Raw genomic sequence first — 6,354 nt, forward strand, 5'->3', positions numbered from 1 at the left:
ACCAGGTCCACTGATTTGAGATATAAGCATGATCGCAAATCAGTGGACCTGGTTGATTTATACATCTCTCATGGTCTATTATTATTGTTATTATTAAGTTTTTTTTTTTTTTTTTAATTTAGGGTTTGAGGGTCATATCTTCAGGAGAAAAGCCTTAAGGCTTTAAAAACAAACAACGGAGAAAGGCCTCTTCCCTCGGAAGGTTTACACTGCCGCCTTGGGCACTTACAGAGCAGGCAGAAAGTCAGTTTCTCCAGACTGTTTTCTGAAGAGCGTTTCTATTTGTGGTCCTGGTGATGACACCATCTTTTCTCCTCAATAGTGGCGGTTCCAGAATTTCTACATAGCCTGAGGGATTGACAGGGTGAGCAAACTGGTTGAGAACCTGCTCGCACACTCGCCGAATCTCGAGGAAACGTCCGGTGTCCGTCTCACGGTATGTGGGTAAGAGGAGAACTCAGCCCTCCCGCCATCGCGGGGTCGCCAGTGCACCGGGGACGCCCCCACTCCCCAGGAGCGGCTCGGGAAGGGCACCCGAACCAGGCTAAAGTGAGCGTTGGGGCGTCAGGCGAGGGAGGCAAGAGTTGCACGAACCACTTGTGGGGTCTATTACAGCTACCGCGAGGGAAAGGGTGAAAAATCACTCATGAAGGACGAAGATGTTGACATCGCCGAGCAACAACCGCTGTCCTTCCATCACCCAGGTTCGTCACCATCGCTCTTCATCAGGCCGGGCAAAACCTATAAGGCATCACCACCTAGATCTAAAACTAAGCCAACCAAACGACTTTCCAAAGCCTCCCTCCACACGCTCTCTCCATCGCGTTTCAAACGCTAACGTCGCGGGCAAAAAGAGGCTGCACAAGTCACGTAGAAAATTAGGCTGCCCCTTTCCATGGCGATAATCGAATTAGCCTCAAATGAAACGTGAAATTGGACTTCGCCGGCTGTGGGGACAAAGCCCCCACCGTCCCTTGGCTCGGAGAGCGCGGCGTCTATGCCCACCCTGCCCAGGCCAGCCCCGGCCAGTACCGGCGGCAGGGGACAAGGTTGGCGCTGGGCCAGGGCAGAGCCTCCGCGGGAAGAGCGTGGACGCGCCCGAGGTTCGGGTCGCGCGCGGAACAGGCGCCGGGTGGGCGACTGCGGGCCTCTGGACGAGCGCAGAGGTCCGGCGCTAGCGAGCAAACGAGGAGGGAGGAGCCCAGGGGCGGGGTGGAGGGTGTGCGGGAGAGAGAGTGTGAGCGCGCGAGTGTGCGCGCGCCCGGCGCCCGCCCGTCCGCGTCCGCGCGCTCCTCTCCCCGCCCCTCGCCCCCTCCCTGCAGCTCCCTCCCCTCCTCCCCCCGCCCCGCGCTCCAGCCCAGCCCCCGGAATCAGTGCAGCTGTTGCCGTGCAGGCTGCGGATTCCTCCAGTCCCTCCCTCGGCCGCCTCTCCGCCCGGAGCGAGCGCGCAGCCCCGCGCAGCAGCGCCCACTGGTCCCGTCCTGTGAGCCCCGGCCCCAGCCGCGGACAGCCCCGCGGAGTCGCTTCCCGGCCCACCCGCCCGGCCGCCGAGGAGCGGGAGGAGGACGGGACCCCGGCGCCCCCACCCCCCCTATCCGCGGGAGGTAGGTAGGGGGCCGGAGGCTGGAAGATGCCAACTCACTGGGGCTGCCTCCCGGGCTGGCTCCGGGGCGGCGGGAGGAGGGGCGCGGGCCCAGGCCGGGAGGACGCCGCTGCCCCGCCGCTGCCCTACGCCCGGGGAGCGGCGTGGGGGCAGGGAAGCTGCAGAACCCGGGCGGGGGCGGCGCGGGGAGCCGGGTCCCCAGTGCTTCTGAGTACTCGGGCGGTGCGGGGCGGGGGTCGGCGGGCTGCAGTGAGGTGGCTGCACATCCGCGGTGCGCACCGCGGCCGCCTAGCCTCATCCCCGGACGTATCGGGGCCGATTCCTCGTTCCTCCCTCCGCCGCCTCTTCCCTCCAGCTGGGGGCCGCTGCGCGGGGGTGGTTGCGGAGTGGGCAGACGCAAGGGTATATTTTCAGGTGCCCTCCCTCTAGCCCCGGCTGGTGGCGAGCGGGGGCGGCGTTGACAGGGCCGGGCTCTGAGCGTAACGGTACGGGGGATGCGGCCAGGCGTGGTCCCGGCTGCGCCGCGCTGCAGCTGAACCGGAGGCGGCGGCCCGGCGCCCCCACTCCCGCCCATCCTCACTCCCGCCCCCCGCCCTCCCTGCGGTCCCTGCTCTCCCAGGGCTGGGCGGGAGCCGCCTCGGGGCGCGGAGCTGCCGCTGCGCCCGCCCTTCAGCTCCTGCCACCCTCTCTTCAACAGGTTTGTGCCAACGCGGGGACCCTCCGGGCCTGACTTTGGGGATGTGGGCTGAAAGCCCCTCTGGTCATCAGCCCTCACACCACGCCCGCGGCCCTCTTTTGCGGGGAGCCTTCCCTTTGTTTTTGTGATAGGAAAGATGCCAAGTGCCTGCCATCAGATAGGGGTGGGGGGAGGAGGAGTGTTGTGGGGCTCGGTACACAAGCTGTGCCCGTTATTTTTCCAGTCAAAAGCCGGGCGAGATAGTGAGTGAGGAGAGGGCGAGTGTGGGGGGTGCTTCGGCGGAGGAGGAAAATGGATTCAGTAGGGTTTATCTGGACGGGGATGTGATTTTTTGGCAAGATGGATGGCTCCCGTTGCCTTCGCCGTGATGCAGCACAATGCAGCAGTATCGCAGCCTCCCCTGCTTCTCGCTGGCGGGGCTTGGCACGGCCACTGGGCGTCTGCGGCCCCCGCCCGGCCCCACCCAGGCCCAGGGCTGCCCTTGGCTGAGACCCGGAGCCGCTTCTACCTTGTCATGCTGCTTCAGCTGGATGGGGCGTCAGGAGGACCAGGTCACCTAGCTGTGAGGGGGGGAGGCTTCTCTTGGGGTGACCCCCGGCTGCCTCGCCTGTTGGCCGTTCTGGGATGAAGGGGTGTCCTGCAGTGCTAATGCGGGGCAGAGGGAGTCGGCCTGCGGCTGCGGACCGGAATGTAATCTCTAACCGAGGGACCTGAGCCTCCGTAGGGAGGGGCTGCGGGGAGGACCCGGCCCCAGCGGTGTGCGGAGGCCATGGTGCAGTCTGTATTGGGAGTCTCAGCGTCTTTTGGTGGATCACCTGTAATCCGTAAACCAAAACCCAACTCTCCATCAATTTCATCATATGTGGAAAGTTGGTATTTATTAATTGAAGCGTTACAGCTACGGCATTACAGTACCTCTTTGATCAACACCGAGTATGAATTTTTCCTATAGGAAACCATTTTTTGAAATGAAACAGTTGATATATTTTAGTTCATATGTCCCTGAGATATTTTTAAAAGATATTAACATGCAGTAGATTGTTTTAAAAGGAATTTGCATACGTTTTTGACAGATGGTAAATGATTTCTTTAACCTGTATTTGCTTTGTTTTAGTCGTTTGCTTTTTCTGTATTCAAATACAATGACATATTTGGATTCTTTATTAAGGATTATTTAGTAAATGAGTGTTATGATTGATGGTACATTGGTATTCAGGTTGGTTTCGATAGACGGGTTGTCTTCCGTCATGAATAGTGGGATTGTGGTAGTAACTGACTGCGTTTGTTTGTTTATATGTATGTATATTTTTATACACATTTTTTTTTGCAGATGGGGACCGGGTGGAGAAGGGCAGACCACTAAGGCCTGTGTGGCTCTATCTGGTTAGAAGGAGACGTTCCAGCGTCCTTGTCTATTTAGTCTGGGGTAGTACACAAGGAATTTCCCTTCTAAATGCCGCTTCTACAGTTCAGTGTGGGATGGCCAATGGGATACATTTCAGATTGTGCACCCCTCCTCCCCCCTCTTCTAGAATGTAGAGGTGAAAAGGGAATTTCAGTATGCTAACTGGAAGGGAAGATCAGTGTTTCAAAGCAAGGGTGTGTCTGCTTTTATTTTTTAGATCTCTAGTTCAGGTTAATGGCATTTGATTTTCTGTAGACCAGCCACAGAAGTAGAATCTACTGCAGATTGTGTGGTTTGCGTGCCTCATTTTGAGTTTCAGTAATAGAGGGCCATTAAAATATAGAATTTTTTAGATTTGGGCTTCGTTGTTGTGCTGGTTGTATAAAATCATGTTGCATTGAAATGTTTGGGAGTATTGTTTCCATGGATTATCCAAACATTTTGCATTTACTATGTTGTAAGAATATATCCTGTGTTGATGTCACCAGAGGTTTAGCTGTTCTGACTTAACCAGGTGCAGAATTCCATTAGGTCAAGCTCTTTGTAGCTCTGTTGGCTCTGGTCTGACCAGAACCTTCATCAGAGAGAATGAGAAGCATCAGGCCAGTGAAGAAAATGCTGTCACTTGGTGGTCTCCTGCTGTGCAGGCTTTCAGTAAAGAGCAGCCCTTGGATGAGAGTAGTAACAACTGTCTGTGATGTTGTTGGAGCAAGGGACAAGACCTTGCTCCCCTTGTGACAGACACATCCTTAGCAGAGACTTGACAGTGGCAGCCTGGAAGAGTATTGGAGTGGTTATTTTGTCTTGCTGTATGGATGTATGACTTTTCATGTAGAAGTACTATTTTGAGATGGGAGGATTTTAAGTACTACTAAACAAACATAGACATGACAGGTGGAAATTATTTGATATTTTTATTGAGATAGTAAACTTTTCATTTTAAAAGCATACTCTTAGAATTTTAAAGCTCAACATATATATTTTTTTACATGCAGTGATGTGATGCTCCATAATTATGTTGTTCTCGCCACCACTATCTGCATCATAATCAAGGCTTAATTAATGCTCTGTGAATATCGTTTATGGTTGTCCTGGTTTCTTCTATTGAGACTGTTGGGAATGTAAACCATTATTCCATAAGAAAAGAGCTAATACCTAGGCTGGAAGAGCTACTTCTTTAGATCTCTGGAGGTGAGTAAAACCTCTCATGGAGTTCTCTTGTAAATTTTCAGTCTTTGCTGTTTTCCCAAAGCACCTTCTCTTTGCAAAAGACCTAGTTAAGTATTCTGGATTTTTGGATACAGGTGTCCTGTATCCAAGTTTTTGTAATGTAGGAATAACGTCATCAGTCTCTACTTTGGGGGCAGAATGAAACTATCTCTACTCTTATATTTATATTTTTAAACATCACCAGAGAAGGCATTTTCATGATGTCTCACTATCATCCTGAGGTTCAGCACAAGATCATTTACAAAGTGGGAGCTTGTTGCATATGCAAATTCTTAGAGGCCCAGTCCTCCCAAATAGCATTTGCATTTTAACATGACCCCTAAGTGATTTGTATGCACATTAAATCAAAAAACTGCTCTACACCTTCAGCTAAGGGACCTCCATATCAAAAGGTTCCTTCTAGTATTTTGCTTCTCTTTTGCTGAAGTATCAGCACATTTCCCCCCTTGCATCATTAAGAAATTGATACACATACTATATATAATACAGAAATACTTTTTAAAGTTCTTCTGTAACTTTTAGGAGGAAGAGTTCTATTTATTAATATTATGTTTATTTAGACTAGTCAATTTCTTTAGGTTCTTTTCTAAAACACCTCTAAAGTTGAAAAAAACAATCTTCTCCTCCTTCTCCAGAAGATGGTGTTAGCTTTGAGACAGCAAAACTGGAGTCCAGGAAGCTAAACCCCTGAGCTCTACCTCTGGCATCTTGTTTTCTCTTATCAGCTGTTTTTCCTGGTATATTCAATATCCTGACCTTCTGGCTCATTTTTCCCCCCTTACAGTTGTTTTTTATTAAGTGATTTGTATATACAGAATAATGCTCATAAAAGATGCTACTGAATCATAAACCAGTGAACACACAGGCAGTTAGCACCTAGTTCAAGAAGAAGAAACTGTCATACATTCAGAGTCACCCATGTGCCCCCCCTATCATCCCATCTGAAACAACCACAGCCCTGAATTTTGTGTTTATCATTCCTTTGATCTTCTTTATGGGCTATCCTTTTTAAAATTCTTACTTATTTTTGCATGTTTCTGAACTTTATATTATATAAATGAAATTATACTTTTCGTATTCTGTGACTTGTCCTTTTAGATTAACATTCCTGAGACTCATTCATTTTGTTGCTGTAGTTCATTCATTTTCATTGCTGTGTAGTATTCCATCATGATTTATTTATTCTTTCTACTGTAGATGGAGATTTGGATTGATTCTAGTTTTTTTCTTTTTTCTTTTATAAAAGGACAGCTATGAATGGGTCCTCTGCATGTCTCTTATTAAGTATGTAGGGGTACATGCATATGCACACAAACATGTTATTTTTCTCTCCTTCTCAGGAATGAAATTTGCCAGATCATAGGGTATGTGCATCACCAACCTTGCTAGATAATGCCAGAGTGATTGTACTGATTATAT

At 50.5% G+C, this 6,354-nt stretch overlaps 1 protein-coding gene across 3 annotated transcripts in view; it reads left to right on the plus strand.

The window, feature by feature from the left end:
* Positions 1–290: 290 nt before the first annotated feature.
* SPTBN1 (spectrin beta, non-erythrocytic 1) overlaps positions 291–6,354 on the plus strand; it is a 212,922-nt gene continuing 206,858 nt past the window's right edge. The window contains exon 1 of one of the 3 annotated variants that reach the window (XM_055540110.1): positions 291–436. The gene's annotated coding sequence lies outside the window, so the exon portion shown is untranslated. Of the gene's footprint in view, positions 437–1,378; positions 1,605–1,931; positions 2,301–6,354 lie in introns of those variants that run through there. The other 2 variants (XM_055540109.1, XM_055540111.1) reach the window with 2 other exon arrangements.

Source organism: Bubalus kerabau, chromosome 11, assembly GCF_029407905.1.
Source record: "Bubalus kerabau isolate K-KA32 ecotype Philippines breed swamp buffalo chromosome 11, PCC_UOA_SB_1v2, whole genome shotgun sequence".
NCBI lineage: Eukaryota > Metazoa > Chordata > Mammalia > Artiodactyla > Bovidae > Bubalus > Bubalus kerabau.